This window comes from Rhinolophus hipposideros, assembly GCF_964194185.1.
Source record: "Rhinolophus hipposideros genome assembly, chromosome: 7".
Lineage (NCBI taxonomy): Eukaryota > Metazoa > Chordata > Mammalia > Chiroptera > Rhinolophidae > Rhinolophus > Rhinolophus hipposideros.
Window position 1 is genome coordinate 96,313,684 of NC_138053.1, and position 19,587 is coordinate 96,333,270.

The following is a 19,587-nucleotide window of genomic DNA, read 5'->3' on the forward strand; positions in this document are numbered from 1 at the left end:
TTCAAAATTTAACCACAGTCAGTATTCTGGAAGCAAGAGGCCACTGGCAAATACATCTCTCCCATGCCAAGGGCACAGGAAGGGGCCGAGTCTCCTTCCTCCAGCTGTTGCAAGGGCAGATAACAGCTGCTGCCACTCCCATGGTGTAGCTGCTGCCAGTCTACCAGAAGCCTGCTCTCCCTTCTCAGCCCTCCCAGCAGACAGACGCCTGTGTGCCTTCTGGTGCCCAGCCATCCCTCTGGCACCCCCACACCACAGCTGTAGTGCTTTCTGTTCTATTTTTAATTTGTTGATCAGGTTGTTTCAGTAGCATTTCACAGGATTTGGAACACATTTTGCGTTAGGTCTAGGAGAGCTTTGCCCAGAATGCTCTTCCCAAGCCACTCTTGTTGGACTTGACCTTCCCCAAGCCATCACTTACCTGGATGGCCTCACTCACAGATCACCCTAGCAGACGGTGTTTCCTGGTCATAAGGTCTGAGTAAGGAATCTCCTGGGAGAGAAGACGTTTTGTTTAAGGGCTTCTCAGAAGGCAACAGGAGAATGCGAAAATTCCAATGCTCTGTCATCCTCTGAAACACGGTCAGAAACTTAGCAAGAGAACGAATGTCAGGAGAACGATCCCAGAATGCCCACGCTTTCATCTGCATGACGAGCAGTCTCCACGTGGACCTAGCCTCTTTAGGTCCGCAGTGAAATTTAGTGCCACGACTCACCACATTCACATGTTCAGTTTGAATGAGCAAACTACAGGCAAACGGTCAAGTGTATTAATATATCACAATGGGTTACGTAGAGCAATCCAGAAGAGTTAGCATCTATGAATATGTCAGCCTGTTCATCTCTTGGTTTTTTGATCACTAGCCGAGGGATTGATGCTGCTACTAATAAGCATCTATTAGAAGACCATCGTCCACAGAGTCACATACATAACTTCTAGATTTAGCCACCAACAAATAAAGAAATCCTATACACCAGCACCAACCTATTGCCCAGGCTTTTCACGTGGCGGGAAGCATAAGTGGGCCTGCGATAAGCACTTTCCCCAAAGGCCCCGAGCACTGTCACCGTTCACTCCAACATGGGAGTTGGCTCATGTCCTTGGGTGCACTGGCTGTATTTGGCATCCTGATGTTGCAGGACCTCCCTTTTGGAGATTGTAACCTAGTGCCCAAGGCCGCCATACCCGCCAGGACACCTCAGGACTGTGGCTTGTATCAGCAAGGCTCAGAAGACATCCATGGCTTCTGCCTCGGGAGGGGCCGACAAAATTGCATGGTGGAGAAACAAATCCAGGGTGTTCCTTGGGGATCCTCAGAAAGGGCATAGAGTCTGGCTCATTTTTGTCTGGCCTGTTGAGTGATCCTGGTTCTTCTGGAAGACCAGTGGAGCTGTCCACAAGACAGAGCCCTGCCTGAGGCCGGTGAGGGAAGCACAGCTGGGGCAGACCCAAATGCCAGGTCAGGATTCTGGCAAGAGGGAGCCTGGCACACCCTCCGTGGAATTTTGCTCATCCCAGGTCTCTCTTAGAAGGGGATTTGTGCTCTGTGCGATCTTTAGTCTAAACTGGGAGTTGCAGGGGTGGGCAAGGCATCTGAAGGAGCTCAGCAAGTTGGGCTGGAAGTTGGTTTCCAGAGGCTGACTTTCTGGACAAACATCTCTGTGGGTCTCTGAGGCCTGAAATAACCAGTCCATTCTGTTGAGCTCAGGCTGGAAGCTTCTACGTGCAGTGTGCCAGAGCCCTATAAAGTAAAAATGGTCTTTCAAGGGAACACTAGCAGTTTCTGTTTATGGAAACCATAAAAATTGAGGTTATATGAACATTTGAAAAGAATCTTTTCATAAAACTTGTAATAAAAACACGTAATGGTGAAAGAATGGGGCAAAACAGACTAAGGGACATAGCCACAAATTGTTTAGTCTGAAAAACAGGCAGGTTTGTTTTTTTTCTTCTCACTGCTGAATTGAAAACTCATTTTTAAAATTCAACTTCAATTGTAAAGAACAATTTCTGCTCTCCCATACGACTTTCACTTTCAAAGAGGGATGATGAGAAAAGGCTCTCTTTTTAAGCAACTGAAATGAGACACCCTGGCCGGGGAGCACTGCCCAGCCATCTGTCTTTGCACTTCTTTGGCTGCGTTGGAATGTACCATGTGATCACAGGTGTCCACTGGGATGCCCTAGGTATCCATCTGAATGTGCCCCAAACCGCTTTCCATGCGGCGGCCACACCTTTCTCCCCCGCCGGGGCTGGCCTCTCCCTCTGGAGGCTCAGGGCTGGTCTGTCAGCACCACGCACGTGTTCTCCTCCTGTGAGCAGACGACATGCACCACGTATCTAAAGCAGAAGGCAGATGAATAAACACGGAGAAAGCCTATGTAAGGCACTCCTGTCTGCAGATAGGTCCACGCTCCATGTGTTGGAGGTCCAGCTATATCCGTATGTTAATTGTGCGCCAGGAGCAGGAGTTGGAATGAGAGGCCAGGGGGATGGTTGTGATGGCTTTCTCTAGAACACAGTACGTAAATAAAATCCTACAACTTCATTTTATTCTTATCTTTTAAAGTTAAAAGAAAGGAAGACATCTAGCTCTTTACTATCTTGATTGACAGTGGCAGCCTGTCTGGGTGACTGCCAGACACACTGGCATTACCAACAACAGAGAGCACATCAGCAGGAAGAGAGGACTTCCTGGGTAGAGTGCTGGAGCTGGTGCCCTCTCTGGTGTGTCAACTTATAGTACATTGCACCATGTGGCAATGCATATGCTCTAGAATGTTCTCTGTGTGGTAATTCTATAGAGAGTAAATCTGTATAAAACTCCATAATGTGATGGACTTCCGCTCCACGCAGTAGTTTTCAGGTTATTTTGTACATAGCACTATAAGTCATTACACTCAAAAGGCAGTTCTGTTTTGTTTTGGCCAAAATTATAGGAGTCCAAATTTATTGGTCTTTCTTATCATTCAAAGAAATGCTAATATTTCAGTAGCTAATGGATACTTTTGAACACACACACACACACATACGCACACACACTCAATCTGGTTTTTCAAAGTAAGACTGCCGTTTAACCACGTGGGAGAAATAATTTCTTTTACAAAAACAAATGCTATGGAGAAACCATTTGAAAAGCAGGCATTTATAATCTCTCTCATGATTTTCTTGCCAAAACAATATTAAAAATCTCATATTTTTACACTATCTATTCCTTAGGAATGGAATCTGTAAATTCAGTTAAAAATCTCCCAAAATGAAGATTCAGTACAATTTGAACCCATTTGCTCAAAAACAAAAATGCAATACCTTCTGGTTGATTTGCAAAAACTGACTGACATCAGGAAAAGATGGAGAGTTTATAGCTAAAGTTTATCAAAATCTCGGCATAAGTGTAGACAGGATTGAAAAATGATCATCGTGATTTAGAGACCCACTTACTGAGCATTTTCCCATTTGGACCATTTGATCATTAAACCTAGCATGGGAATAAACTGAACTTGAAAGCATTCTGTTGCAAAATGTTAACCAAAAATTTCTTAAGAAATGAAGCATATTCAATCACAATGCTCTTATCAAAAATATTAAACAAAAGAGCCTAATAACATATTTTTGAACTAATAAAAAGTAAATAATTTAAAAGATCACTTTTATTATTGTCTGCCCTTAATTCTAACTTGTGTTTTACAGTGTACATAAAATATTAACATACATATTTTAAGAACAAACATATACTAAGGTACATGGTTAAATTTACCCCTAAGTATGCACAATAAAAGCCAGTCTAATGCCCTCTGCCTGAGAGCTATACCTCCCAGGCGAAACCACTGTTCATTGGCTCCCAAGTAACAGAAGAGTATAAAGAAATACACAGCCTTGGGACCTGGGGAAAGTGGTACACACAGTGAGTGTAATCTGGATGGATCTATGGAGCTTGGAGTTGGGGAGACTGACTCTGCCTCTAAGAGCATATGAAAAGATCCCCCCCATATTACTCCCCACTGCTGCCCTCTCCTGTTTCCATGCTGTGATAGATAATTTTATGTCAACTATACGTATAGACATAAAGACTATACGTATGGTGATTAGTTGTTTGCCCAAACACTAGTCTACCTGTTGCTATAAGCATATTTTAAAGGAACTAATGTAAATAACACCTACAATCAGTAGTAAAGCTGATTGCCCTCCATAATGCAGGTGGGTCTCATACACTCAGTTGAAGGTCTTCAGAGTAAACACTGAGGTTTCTCAAAGAAGAGAGAATGCTGCCTCCAAACTGCCACAGAGAAACTCTGCCTGAGCTTCAGCCTTGAGTCAAGATCGAAACATCGACTCTCCTGAATCTTCAGCCTGCTGGCTGCCCTATGAATTGTGGACTTGCCAGCCGCCACAATTGCATGAGCCAATTGTGAAAATAAATTGTTCTCTCTATATGTATGCACTCACCCTACTGATTGTGTGTCCCTGGGCAGCCCTGACTAATCCACATGTGAAGGCAGCAAAGCTACGTTAACAATCTTTTCCTGGTCATGCTTCTCACTCCTCCTCAGAGGAGAAGGATCTGGGCATGCTCAGTTCAGCCCCTCCTTCCCCTTACTTTTCAGCTACCACACTCATTTTCTTATCCTCACTGCCTTAAGTTTTCCTGGGGAAAATCTCCAGTGGGGGTGCCTGCAGCTGTTTAGCTCTACCAAGGCCTGGGCGAAGGAACCCAGACCATGTGGGGCTCCAGGCCACACAGCTTCATCGGGAATGGAGGGGGATTCTGGCCTCCATCTGTCTGACTTCTGTCTGTATCTCAGTTCATTCTCATCTCAGGCAGGGCAATGAGGGGGCTGTGTACCCACAGAGCACACAGGCCACTGGGCATGGCCCCAAGCTGACAGCTAACATAGGTGTTAAATGTCAGCATGGGGTATCACGGGCAATGTGTGGGCGCACGGTACAGGCTGCAACTTCTGCAGGGCTCCCAGCTGCTGTTCTTCTTGGGGTGGGTTCCCTGGCAGTGACACCTCAGTTGAGGCTGACAGTGTCAGCCAGGCAAGCAGAGACAGAGGTGACAGGCTCAGAGGCGAGAGAACTCTGTGCGTTTGGGGGCTGCAGGCTGGTGGGCTCTGGAGGCAGCAGTGGTGGCCTAATGACTGAGGTTTACCTACTGACAAGGTCTCACCCCACCCCCATTCTCCCTGTAACCCGCTCCTGCGTTGCCATGGTTACCTTAGCCTCAGTTGAAAAGCCTAGATTTGGGAGCACAAATTCAAAAGAATTCTAGTGAAGACAAGAGACCTGGAAGTTAAGTGTTCACATTTCCACGCGGAGTTCCACATTTGGTGACTGTGTTTACGTAGGCCTTTCGGAACCTTGTGTCACAGCCAATCAATTTCACACACCGGTTTGGAAAGCTGGGGGAACATCAATGAAAGCTCCCTATGATCACCATGTGTAGCTGGGCCACAGTTCTAAATATAAAGATGGCGTTTCCCAAGTACTGGTAGAAAGTCCTGCTTTTGTGTCCGTTGATTAGATTAATGAAACTGTTCCCTGCAAGTTGCCTCACTCTGGTAGAGCTGGCTCACAGAGGAGGTGTCATTTATCCTTAGAACTCCATGTCCCGCTCTCACAAGTGTCCTGTTACAAGCCATGGGTATTTGAGGACTAACTGGCAAGTACAACTCTTGGAAACCACAGAGCTTTGGGTTTCAACACCAACTCCTGGAGGTTTTCAGCACATTTACAGAGAAATGACAACGATATTGGTCCTTGTTTTAACAGACTCTTTTAACATTTCCACTCCCAAGCTGGTGGCAAGTGATGACATATGCAACACAGTACAATAATCTCGGCGTTATAAAGTTCTTAAATAGAACACACACACACACACACACACACTCACACAGAGACATAGACACACACAGACACACACACAGACACACCGAGACATAGACACACACACACATACACACACATAAAAAAGACACTTTGGTTTATGTCAAATCTCATCTTAAATTACACTGCGTTGGAGAGAGCTAAATAATTACACATTTAACTGGAACTGACTTGAATAGAGTGAACAGCTGCAGAATAAGGAAAACTGTACCCATTCTGAAATGCAAACCCTCGCAAAGTTAAAGCCAATTGCATTTCTTGTTTCTTTCATCTCAGAATCTCAGCGATCAGCATATTGAAATAGCTAATTTTCAGTAGATTCTTTGCACGAAATGCAGCTTAGTGTTTTAAACCAAACAAAACTCAGTATGATGGTTAATTTTATGTCACCTTGGCCGGGCCACAGTGGTCCAATATTATTCTGGAGGTTTCTGTGAGGGTGTGCATGGACAAGGTTTACATTTAAACTTAAAGAGGAGTTTTGTGTTGGCCAAAATTATAGGATTCCAAATTTGTTGATTTTTGTTATCATTTAAAGAAATGCTAATATTACAGTAGCTAAGGGTTATAAGCCCTGAAGACGTAGGCAGACCTTGAGTAAAGCAGAATACCTGTCAGAGTGTGGGTAGGCTTCATCCAATCAGTTGGCGAGACTGATGTCCCCTGGCAGGAAAACTCGTGAAGCAGAGGCCCTGGACCTGAATTGCCACCCCGGCTCTTCCTGGGCCTCCATCTTGCCAGCTCGTCCTGCAGATTTTGGACCTCACAGCCTCCATCAACACATGAATTGATTCCTTAAAAGAAATATTTCTTTTCCGTACACACATCCTATTGGTTCTGCTTCTCTGGAGAACCCTGACTCATACTCAAGACGACAAACAAAAGCTAATGGTCTGTCTGCTTAGCTTGTGTGCTCGACAGAAGTCCTGCAATAAATAGTTTTCTTCACTCGTGAAAAGGGAACACAAAGTTTATCGCAGGAGAAAATGAGGTGCACCCAGTAAAGACCAGCACAGCCCAAGAATGGGAAAATCTCAACAAGAGATGTTACAGGAATCTGTTCACGTGGAAACTCGGGACAGCAAGAGGGCTGATAGGGAGATGGAGGTTTGGCTGAGGAGAGGTGATGGCCATTCTCCGCCTGGCTGCTAGGGTGCCGAGCAGTTCTGGGGCCGGTGCCTTTGCCAGGTAAGGTTGGAAATTACCCTGGTGACTGGCCTTGAAATCTAGCCTTGAAGCGGACTTGTCTCTAAGGTGAGAGACCCCTGTGGTTATACTGGGAACCCTAGGAATGTGGGGGTGTCACGGCCCAGAATGTCACAGACGCATTTCCAATGTGTGGTTCCTGCGACCAGCCTGGAGGCTGCTGGGCAGCTGCATCACACCATAGGCACGGCTGCCCCCTTTGCAGGCTCTTCTGACTTTGCAGGCAAAGCCTTTGCTGGGAGTTTGGGCCTCTGAGTTTCAGCTGGGAGAGAAAAACAAAGGTGTGGATTGTGCGCATTGAACGGATGATGTGAACACCGCCTAAATGCTTCACCAAGGGGTCATTTCAGAGACAAGGGATGGGCATTTGTTTTGGTCCCCAGGTCAAGGACTTAGGTTGTTCAACTTCCATTTGGATTAAACCCTTAGGAGGAAAGAATAAAAGAGCACGGTTCTGTTGAGCACTTTGCTTACTGGTGAAAAAGGAAAGTGTGTGCAGTGTGTACACATGCGTGTGTGGGGATGGGCTGAGGATGAAGCACAGACAGAAATGGAAGATGCAGGAGTCGTGGAGAGGGTTGCTTTGGGGATAGAGAACCACTGTCAACCTGTAGTGACTCACTAAACCTTGCTCAAGCCTCCCTGTTACCCAGTAGTCAAGGCGGAGTGTCTCCTAGCACAGAGCTCCTCCCACTTTCCAGAAGCCTTCATCCTAAGCCACGCATCTACAGCAAAGGGCCCATGATGAGGGAGGCAGACACTCGGAAACCAGTCTCATGGTTTTCACCCCTCCACCACCCACCCCATGCGTACTAGTGTGGGCTGGCGCGTCCTACGCAACATCACCGGGTGGAGTATATCCCTATCACATGCTTGAGATTGACAGACCCATCATGGAAGCTTGCAGACTCTACACCCAGGAGCTTTTCCTCCTCCCCACTATATCAGAACCCAGAGGACCCTGGTAGTCCTCCTTCTGAAGGATTCCTGTCACACATCTCCCGAATCACAATACACTGCATCACATCTTATGTCATCTTGCTTATGTTACACTGTCATAAGCAGTGACAAAACACTGCCACCCGGAGGCCTGGAGATCTGCATGCTGGTCGGTGGGGAAGGATCTTTGCCTGGTTACCTAGACAATGCAGACCCCAGGTTCACTTTGACGCGAGTAACTAAAATATTGGCAGCCATATATATAGTCCTTCTGTTCGATATTCTTATTTAGTGAATGAACCTATATTCCCCAAATAATTCTCTCAGTGTGCTTATTACTCTGAGTCAATTGATGGATCGTGTCTTAAACACACCTAGAAATTTTAAGAGCTTAGAATTGGTACCTAATCAATGCAAAACACTTCAGAAAGTGTTTTAAAAGGTAGTAGCTCACATTCGTGGAGAGCTTTCTGTGCGTCAAGCACTGTTCTAAGTTTCTTCCACATCAACCTCACAAACACCCTTGGTGTCCCAGAAACAGCTCATGGGTGCTGGGGAAGCCTTTGGACCCATACTGCCCAGCTCAAGGGGCTGCCTCCCAAATGGGGATCAGAACCAGATGGGGGGCTTTGCGTGGCTTTTCCACAATTCCCTGATAAACATCATTATAAAAAGTATGTAGTTCTGAAAACGAAGACTTGTGCTTTCTTATAGTCCCCTTAATTGGTTCCAAAAATAACATTCAGAAATAACAACAAAAGCAACACAGAAACACAACCCAATAAACCACTAGCAGAGTAGAATTCCCCTTTTACACAATTAATTTGCAGTTACTGTTGGCGCACTGGGTTCCAGCCCTGAGACACAGGAGATACCCCTGGGAGTCCTGCTGTGACAACAGCCCAGGGGCATTCTCTGGGCAGCATTGTCCCCAAACCCACAGGCATGTCTATGTATCTTAGTCTCTGAAGCCTAACAGGGATCTAGAAACACTTCTAAAACTTGACGGGAACACGTGTATTTCAGCTTTTAATATCTCCCGAATACACATTTCAGAAATGTACAGCTGTCAGTAAGCAATACTTGTTTCTATGTTTTTCCTAAATGGACATTTCTATGCCTCAAGGGTTGCCCCGCCCCCCACCGTTTTTGGTACTTTAAAACTTCACGGGTTACTTATCCACAGTACTACTGTCAGTATCTGGGCAATCACACTTCTCTCATCATTCACAATTTCAGCATAAGCCATGTTTACTGGTTGCCCACATCTTGCACCCTCTATCTGTGCGAGACATAGGGGAGGAAATGGAGTGTGTAGAGGTACAAAGATGGGCAAACCAAAGAGCATAAGGAAATGATAAACTCACAAAATGAGAGGATGGGAACACACATAACTCTAGTAAAAGATGGGAAGGATAACCACCTACCAGCATCTATCCCGAAGTGTTCCAGGTCCCACCCGGAAGTCCATACTGGCCCCATTACTTTGTAAGCTCCACCGCTTCACCTGTGCAATAGAACCCATGACTTCTTTCCTACCCGAGAATGTGGCTCCAGAAACCTACGTGCCTCTTACAACATCCATTTCTCCTTCTCTTCTGCATCGGTCAACGGTGCACACGTGTGCAGGTCATTCTCCAGTGCTTAAAATCACCCTTTCTGGGCCCCATCTTTCCTCCTTGGCTCTCTCCGCAGCAAACCTCCTCCCTCTGCACCTTTTCCCCAATGCCTCTCCTCTCATCTGTGTTGAACCCCTACAAAGAGGCTTTCTCCCCTCACCAGGCTACACAAAACCGCTCTTGGTAAGAACACTGATTCTTCCGTTCCTCCCGAAACACTTTATTTTGTTAGCTTTCTGAGCACCACACTCCTGCAGCAAGAATCATGTCTTCTCAGCGTCTTTGGCTGACACCTCTTTTTTCCGGGACATTTTCTGAACGTCAGGGTCCCTGGATGGCTATGTCCAATCCCAGAACCTTAAACAGCATTGATCTGCTGGCCACTCTCCAAACAGCTCATGACCCTAAACTCTACACTGACAGCTCCAATTGCCTTCTCAACATTTCTCCTTGGATTTCTACTAAACCAGTCACACTTTAATCCAAACTTGAACTCCTAATCTGCCCCATAACCTGGCTCCTATCCCAGGAGCCAAGATTTATTCTTCTCAGGTGGTGGTAAGAACTGATAAGTTTTGAAACCTCATGTCTCTCATGATATGGAAAAATCCACATGGTAATATTTTATGCTCATTAAACACATGAAACTAACCAGTCTCAACTGCAGAAGATTATGGAAGGTAATTTTTACTTGAATCGATCAGCAAATATTTCTGGTGGCACCTCCGTGTTCTAAATAATAAGGCAAATATAGATATCTAGAGAATAATAACCTAATAACCCTCCACCCCAATATTTATTGAGCTCTATGTGCCGGGAAAAGCGTGAACTCCTACTTTTCAGTCCCTTAATCCTACTCAGCACTGCAGCATGGGATGGGGAGGGTTACCAGCCCCATTTTTACATCGTGGACATTTGAACAGAGAGTAACTGGCCTGACATCTCAGGAGAGAGCCAAACCCAAACCCAGTCGGGCAGGCTCCAGAGTCTACGCTCCAGGCCCCCCATATGGAAAATGTGGGAAATGGGGGGAAAAAAAGAAGGAAATATTCTCAAGTCCAAATTTCCCAGTAATTATACTCAGTGTAAAAAATAAATGCCGTTGACAGAGCTACCAGTAGCCTGTCCTAAATGCCAGGCCTCCCCTGCTGGCCCCCACAGCACTCGCGGGAACAAGGGAATTAAAACAATATCTATTCTAACACACAGTGACATGGAAAGGACCCAGAATCCTGCAAGTTCCTCTTTCTGTCCTTTTGAAAAATCTCTTTCCTGCCTTTTTCTTTTGTGTTTTACATTTTTATTTTCCATCTGAGTAATAGTTTATTGCTTTGTCTACAAAGTTCACTGCCGAACCACATAACAATGAAGGTTGGCGTGTGATGGTCAGGACAAGTCGCAGAGATGAGAACGTCTTTTCCCGGGAATGGAGGGAGGCGATAATTCCCAGATGTTCATCAAGAAGCTAATCCAAGCATCCCCATCGATTTCACACACGTTCAACAGAATAAAGTCAGGGCTGGACAGCCATCTCCACATCAGTCACTGAGACCCGTACACACAACCTCTTTGAGCGTCTCGGAAGTACGATGGGGTTAATACGATCAAAGGAATGATGATAAACAGATGAAATTACGCAGAGCATTCTGCACAGGTTTCCTTTCATCATTAACACTCACAACAATTACATGGAAAGGGTAATGACGATTTTTGAGTAACACATCCACAATATACTATCTTCAAGGGTAGATAAAAAGAAACATTCTTCTATGTTGTGGTTATAATGCTTATTATATCTCCACAAGATTGAAGGCAAAATTTTTTGTGTGATTAATACTTGAAAGCTGGATTTTCATTTTGCAAGAAAAATAGCAATTTTAATCACTTTTCCCCATCAGTCTCTCTCTTTCTGTATTTCGTCCCTCTTGTATAATGTAAATGGTTCAATATTTTTATTCTTGTCACTACCTAATGAAAAAAGTAATGAAAGTGCCCACAGCTATAATCAGAGAACGATTCAAAACTTTTACCTTTTGTAGTTCTATTGATCAGCTTTTACATCTATGACAAATGTTTGTACATCTGCTCAGAGCTGGAAACCTCAGCAGGTTGAAATGATTGTTCAAGAGACGTGGAGGTGGGAAGATATCATTATTATGGACATGCAATTTATTTACTAAAAGAGAAAGTTGTTAAATAAATTGCACTTTTTTACGTGATTCCCTCAATATTCTTACCCGGGAAATGGCTTTAAAGAAGAACACTTTGCTGCTGGGTTTCAAATCAGGACCCAAGGGCCCCAGGCTGAATCCTCCGGTGAGATATTTATTATTTCTGAGCGTGCACACTCAGGGACAGAAGAGTGAAGGGTGGGAGAAGAGGGGTATGTGTGCACATGCGTATGTGTTTATGTGCATGTGCACATACACGCACAGGCAAGCAGATGTGGGAAGATTACGTCTCATCCATAGGGATAGTGAAGACACTGCTTGCAAACCACACCAGTGAAATAGCAGAGGATCAGCCACAGAAAAACCACTCTCAGAAAGCAGAAACTGCCTTAGTGGAGACAAAAGAAGAAAAAAAAAAACAATTACACAGCTTCCAACTACAGAGAGCCATGCAATGGAACAGTGGTCTCTGGGGAAAAGTGATTTGATGACGGTGATGATGATGATGGTGATTGATGATGGTAATATTTATTGTCATCTGTCAATAAGTAACCAGGCATAAACCAAGGTAAAGAGGAGTTCCTACATGGGATCAGGCAAAGTTTTGCTTCTCTGACACCATGAAATATCAATTTCCCTGTCACAGAGGGGTAAATCATTGCCAGTGAGATGCAATGAGAAAACAGCAGAGTCCTAGGACAATGAGTTTAAATATTCGGGTTGTTGCCACTTTGGGGCTATTATGAATAATACAGAGTGCTGCTATGAACAGCCAAGCAGAACTTTATGTGGGCAAATGTTGTTTTTATTTTCTCTTGGGTGTACATCTAGGAACAGCATTTCTGGTTCATAGGGTGACTCTGTAGTTAACCTTTTGAGGAACTGCCAGACTGTTACCCAAAGTCAGGGCATCATGTGTAAATCCCATCAATGACGGTTCAAGGATTCCAATTTATCCACATCCTCACCAACACTTACTTTCTTTTTGACTGTAGTCATCCTAGGATTATAAGTTATATGTCACTGTGGTTTTGATTTGCATTTCCCAGATTGCAAACGATGGGTGTCTTTTTATGTCCATATTCACCATCTTTGTAGAAATGTGTATTAAGATCCTTTGGCTCTTTTTAATTGGAGTTGTTGTTTTTTTATTATAGAGTTGTAAGAGTTCTTCATATATTCTAGATACAAGCCCCTTCTCTAATATATGATTTGCAAATATTTTCTCAGATTCTGTGAGTTGTCTTTTCACTCTCTTGATGGTGTCCTTTGAAGCACAAACGTTTCAATTTTGGTGAAGTCCTATTTATCTACTTTTGTTATTGTTGCTCTTTTGGTATCATATCTCAGAAACTTTACTTAATTTTATGTCACAAAGATTTATGGCTATACTTTCTTCTAAGTTTTATAGTTTGAGCTCTTACATTTAGGTATTTGAAAAAATTTGAGTTAATTTCTTTTCTGTATGGTGTGAGGTAAGGGTCCAACTGCATTCTTTTCAATGTGGATATCCAACTATCACAGCACCTTTTATTGAAGACAGTATTCTTTCCTCATTAAATTATCTTGTCACCTTTGTCAAAAATCAATTAGCTGTAAATGGGATGGTTTATTTGTGGACTTTCAGTTCTATTACATTGACCTGTATTTCTATCCTAATGCCATTATCACACTTTCTTGATTACTACTGCTCTGTAGGAACTTTTGAAATCAGAAAGAGTGGTTCCTTAAATTTGTTTTTCTTTATCGATATTGTTTGGCTGTTTCGGGTCACTTCCATTTCCATATGAAATTTAGGATCACATTCTCAATTTGTATTTATTCTTCCCACTTTATGTGCTATTATTGTTGTATACAACAATAATTGCTGCATAAAATTATTGATATTATAACATGGTATACATGTAAATCAGTATATGTCACCATGCCAACAACGTCTTGCTATTATGGTATATAATTTCATGTCTTTTAAATAAGCTGAGAGAGGAAAGAACAAATGTATATTTATAGAGTCAGTTATATTTATCTTCTTAACATGAGTTTCTTGGTTGACAGTTTTTGTTTTTCCTGTTAGCACTTTGAATATGTAATCCCACTACCTTCTGGCCTCATTATTTCTTGTAAAAAGTCAGCTGTTAACCTTATTAGGGTTCCATTGTAAGTAATGAGACATTTTCTCTTGCTGCTTTAAAAAGACTTTCTCCTTGTTACTGGCTTTCAGCCTTTTTTCCATGATGTAGCTAGGTGTGGATTTCTTTCAATTTATCCTACTCAAATTCTTTTATATTCTGGATTCATTATATTTGGGGAAAACGCTCATCGTTATTTTTTAAAAGTTTTGTTGTTGCTGTTATTTGTTCTTTCCTGTGTCCTCTCCTTGTGGATTCACAATACGCTTATGTTGGTGCACTTAATGTTATCCTACAGTTTTCTGAAGGTGTGTTCATCTTTCTCCATTATTTTTCTCTCTGTTCTTCAGTTTGCATAATGTCTATTCATCTCTCTTCAAGTTTATTGATTAATTCTTCTGCCAATTCAAATCCACTGTTGATCCTCTTTAGTGAATTTTTCATTCTAGTTATTGTGCTTTTAATTCCAGAATTTTGCTTTGGCTCTTTTTATAATTTCTATCACTCCATTGATATTACCTATTTGATGGACATTGTCATCACACTTTCCTTAACTTCTTTTAGCATAGTTTCCTTTACGTTTTTGAGCATATTTATTGGGCTGCTTTAAATCTGTGTCTTCTAAGTGCCAGGGATACAATGATAAACTAAATTTTAAAAGTTCCTCCCATAATGGTGTTTGCTTTCTATTGAGTAATACAGACCAGGAGTCACATATGGTCCTTTGGCTAAAACTTCTCTCCCATCCATTTTGGATGACCCATAAATGGAGAATGGTTTTTATATATTTAAATGCAAAGTGTGTGAGTGTGTGTGTGTGTGTGTGAGAGAGAGAGAGAGAAAGAGAGAGATTGAGAGAGAGAGAGAGAGAGAGAGAGAGAGAGAGACAGAGAGAGAGAAAGAAAGAAAGAAAGAAAGAAAGAAAGAAAGAAAGAAAGAAAGAAAGAAAGAAAGAAAGAAAGAAAGAAAGAAAGAATATGCCTTTTGATGAGAACAGTGGCTTGATTTTGCTTCATGGTTCACAAATCCTAAAATGTTTACTGTCTTGTCTTTTAAAGAATAAATTTGACAACTTTTGATATAGACAAAAAGCAAGGGAAAAAAAGGAGGGGAGAAAAGGAAAGGAAAAAGGGGGAGTGATGGAAGGGTAAGCGATATAATGCATTGGTAAGTGTCATGAAACAGTAATGTGGGGTCAGGAAAGGAAGGCTCACGGTGGTGCTCTAGCAGTTAGGATAGTCACAGAATCACCACCAGGGGCTGTCATTGGAATAGACATCCACTGAAAGGAAGGCAAAGAGCAAAGGAAAAAAAGTGAGTGTCAAAGTCCTTTTGTGAAATGCACCCAGTCTGTTTGAGGAAAAGCACAGAGCCCTATGTCCTTAATTTGAGGGGGGAAAGTAGGTAAAATGTAAGGGTGGAGACTCAATCAGGGCCAGATGATTTGGGGCCTTGTAGACCAAGGGGAGGGATTTAGATTTTATTCCCTGGGATTAAGATGAGGAGTAACACCATCTGATGGACTTTTTGAAAGTTCGATGTGGTTTCTGTGTGGTGAACAGACTGTAGGGGAACAGAATGCAAACAAGTTTAGCTAATGCTGAAATTCAGGGGGAAGTATGGTGGCGAGGACAAGGCTGGTAAGGGAGAAGGTGGGAGTCTTTGAGTTTGGATGTACTGGAAGATAGAGTTAATGCCATTTGCTGATGGTGTGGATATAAGAAGGAGTAAGTGAAAAACCAGAGTTCAGCAGGCCTCCTCTTATGGTTCTGGCCTGAGCAACTGGATGAATGGGCTGTCATTTACTTAGTGGTAAATAGGAGAAAAGAGGGTTTGGGAAAATTAAAGGTTCTGCTCGGGTCATGTTGTGTTTGAGCAGCTCACTAAACATTCCAGTGAAAACATGGACGTGGTGGTTGGACATTGAGTCTGGATTTCAAGGGAAAGATAAGAGCTCTACAGTCATCACTGGTTTTAATGCCACAAAATTGAGTGGTTTTAATGGCACAAAAAAGGGTGAGAACCCCAAGAGAGTGAGTGACAGAAAACAGATTGAAGACCAAAGCCCTAGTACACGCCATGTTGAGGTGTCAGGCAAGCAAGGCTTCCTCACTGGAACATTATACTGCACATTATAGTTCTTCAGGTCTTATTCCTCCACAGCAATAAAATGAATAAAAGAAAAAAAATATTAGTTTTTTTTTCCCTATAGTTCCTCTCTTTCTCTATTTACAGATATACACTATAATAGTAGTAGTTTAGTAAAGGCTACACTTAGATCCTCCAGATTCAGAAGTTGTTACATTTACCATACTTGATGAAGAATATTGAGATTTCAGCTGTGTTTGCTCTAAACTGACTGCTCATCCAGAAAGAAAGACAGTGTCCAGAGAACTCAAATTCCCATGCTGAGATCAGAATATAAACAGAGGAAATAATTTTTATATTATATCAATGTTCTGTTCCACCTCAACATAAAATATGTACTTCTAAGAGATGGTGGCAGGGACGGGGGCAGGCATTTTATTCAGTTGTTGTCCAAACGAAGAGCAAAACAGGAAACTAACATTACCTCTGCTTTTCATATTGCCTAGTTATAGTGTTTGAGAAAAGGACAAAGAAATTCTATCAGTGGGGGTATATCTCTAAATATTAAATGGATCCAACTTAGGTGACTCTGGAGTCATAACAGTAAGAGCATTTTCTTAGCTAGAGAAGTGATTTATAATAGATTGCTGAAATTTATTAGACTAGCTTTATGTTCAGTAAGTTCTGGTAGCTTATCTTCTGAGCCATCGTTGTTTGCTTCAGCCATAGCTGTGAGGAAAAGACCTTTATCCAATTCCATTATTTTTCAGAACCTGACAGGAAATCTATTTTGCTTACAATTGCAGATACAGGTTGTTTCACAAATTTATAATAACATCTTTCTGCTCATCAAAATTCTATTTAAATGACAGAAACCTTCATTCTATTAAATGACACAAAACGGTATTAATTCCTTTTACCTACAGTTACAATTTCTAGGTTTTATGACAAAACTAGTTTATTGTATACATTTTTATATATCTCAATTCTTACAGTAAATCAGTTTTTCTGTACTTAGACATTTTACTTGAGCAAGATTTTCTTAAATTATTAGAAAACCCTGCCTTTTCCTATTGTCATAAAATATGCCTTGGTGGGGGCTTGTTACGTGAAACCACTAGAAGACTGCTAATGTTCATGGACCACCAGTTGAGGATATTCATGGTAGAATACATTGCTGGCTAAATGGTATTTTTCCATTAAGTCATAGCAGTGCTCTTCCTTGTAAATGTAAAAATAACTGTTCATTTAAGAAACTGTTTTATCCTGATGCTTTGCTCTGAAGAGCTTCTGGTAACCAGCATGCATGAATATTTAAAATTCATGAAAATAATTAGCTAACAAAGGAGAAATGTGCTCTGAGAAATGAACTTCATGCACACCACATAGAAATGAATGTCCACAGAAAGAGAGGAATGAAAAGCCTAACGGAAACATTTCAAAATTATAGCCAGAATTTGAGATGCAATAAAAATGAAGTAAAAGGAAACCAGTCATAGAGTTTTCCTTTGAAGGTTTCTGAGATATTAAAAAATAATATCAGATTATGTAATTTATGGTTTGTTAGGTTGGTAAGAAATCTATTGAGGTCCAGAGCCCTCAATTTCTTTCTTATTATTTGTGAATGTATTGGGGTAACACTGGTTAATAATATAAATTTTGGGTGTACAACTTTTAATATGACACCTATACACTCTGTTCTGTGCTAACCACCCAAAGTCTAGTCTCCTTTCCTTACCATGTACTTGATCTCCTTTACCTTCTTCGTGCTCCCCAACCTACCTTTCCCCTCTGGTAACTGCCATTCTGTCACCTGTGAATATGAGTTTGTTTTTTGGCATATATGTTGTTCTGTTTGTTCATTTGTTGCCTTCTCTTTTATATCCCGCATGTGCATGAAATCATGTAGTTCTTTTCCTTTTCATATATACAATGGAATACTCTTCAGCCTTTACAAAAATATGAAATGTTGCAATTTACGACAACATAGATGGATCTTGGGTGTCATGCTAAGTGAAATAAGTCAGACAGAGCTCTCATTTTACATGTAAGGACACTGATGCCAGTGAGCCCTGACATACTCTCATCCCCTTGTGCTCCTCAAAGGGGAGAGAGAAGGAAGGCAGAGGGTCTGGTTGTCTCTTTGCTTTGCACTTTGAATCTGACGTATTTCCATGCTGAGAGAGAACATCAGAAAACATTCAAAGTCAAGGACAGTGTGATCTACAGCAGTTGGGATTGATGATTCTAGTAGATCTTTACATATTTCTAAAATTCTGCCAAATGGTGGCAGACAGGAAAGAGAAGACATGAGTAAGAGACCAAATGTCAAGCAACAGTCTACTAGTTTAGCGCCTTCATTCTCAGTACCTCTTTACCTTCACAGAGCTGTTATTTTCTTGATTTTTAAAATGTGTCAGAAGCAATGCAAATTTCCAAAACTGTGTGTTTGGGGTTACTTTTCCCCTGTAACATTTAGGGGTATTTCTGAATGTCCATACAACAAACACATCTCTGTACAAAGCCATCAGTTCACACCTCATGGAAACCAGGAGTCTATGGACTTCAACGCGCACAAGATTTCTGCCTAGTGGACCGAGGCTCACATGCCCTGTGCACTCGCTGGGTTGGGCTGCTCCAGACTCTGACATATATACTTGGCCCCAAAACAACCCTATGGGAAGAAACTACCACTACTCACATGTTACAGACCTGGGAACTGAGGCACACAGATGTTAAAACACCAACCAACCCATCAGATAAAACAAAAAGGAACAGCTGTCCACGGCCGGTCACGTAGTCCAGCTCTGTATGTCAGGAGTTGAAAGGCACATTCACACACTCCAAAGAAAGACAGAGGCGTCTGCTCAGCAAGGGGATTTGGGTTATAATGAAGGACCTTACCTTTCCTGAGGGCACCGAACTTTCCTATAGTAACTTTTTACAGGAAAAAGCTTCAGACTGCAAGCATCAGGGGGATGACGCTGAGACACGTGGACGTGAAGACAAATGCTCCTGAGAGCAAATGATGCCCAAATAAAATGTACTGAGTGTTAAGGCTTGCCTTCAGGAAGTGGGGTGAAATTGCCCTTCTGCACAAGCTTTTGCTAAAACCTCAGTAATTCCCTACCCTGTGTATTTATGGCAATAACACCACCATATGAGACATTTCGATGGGATGTGATATTTATGATATTTATAAAGAACTCAGTTCCCTCAGATGAAAAATGTTATGGAAATGCAAATACTAATAAATGCTGAAATGTATAATATGCTTCAGGGGATTCTGACTTTCATAGTGTAATAAGCACTATTTACCTGGTCCATAAGCTGAGTTTTTTATTGCATATGATGGAAGAAAAATATTATAGTCTCAGTATACTAAGCTGTAATTCAAGTGGGCTTGTCCTTATATAAGAAATGACTTTTTTCCTTTGCACTGAATTTTGAATTACCACTAAAAGATAGTTTTTTAAACTTAATACATGATCTACCTTGACAAATATTCTCTTTTAATGTTTGAAATTAAAGTACTCACTGTGACCCAA

At 42.0% G+C, this 19,587-nt stretch overlaps 1 protein-coding gene across 5 annotated transcripts in view; it reads right to left on the minus strand.

Annotated features, from left to right (window-relative positions):
- ADCY2 (adenylate cyclase 2) overlaps window positions 1-19,587 on the minus strand; it is a 370,893-nt gene that overhangs the window by 146,298 nt on the left and 205,008 nt on the right. The gene's annotated exons all lie outside the window — the stretch shown is intronic.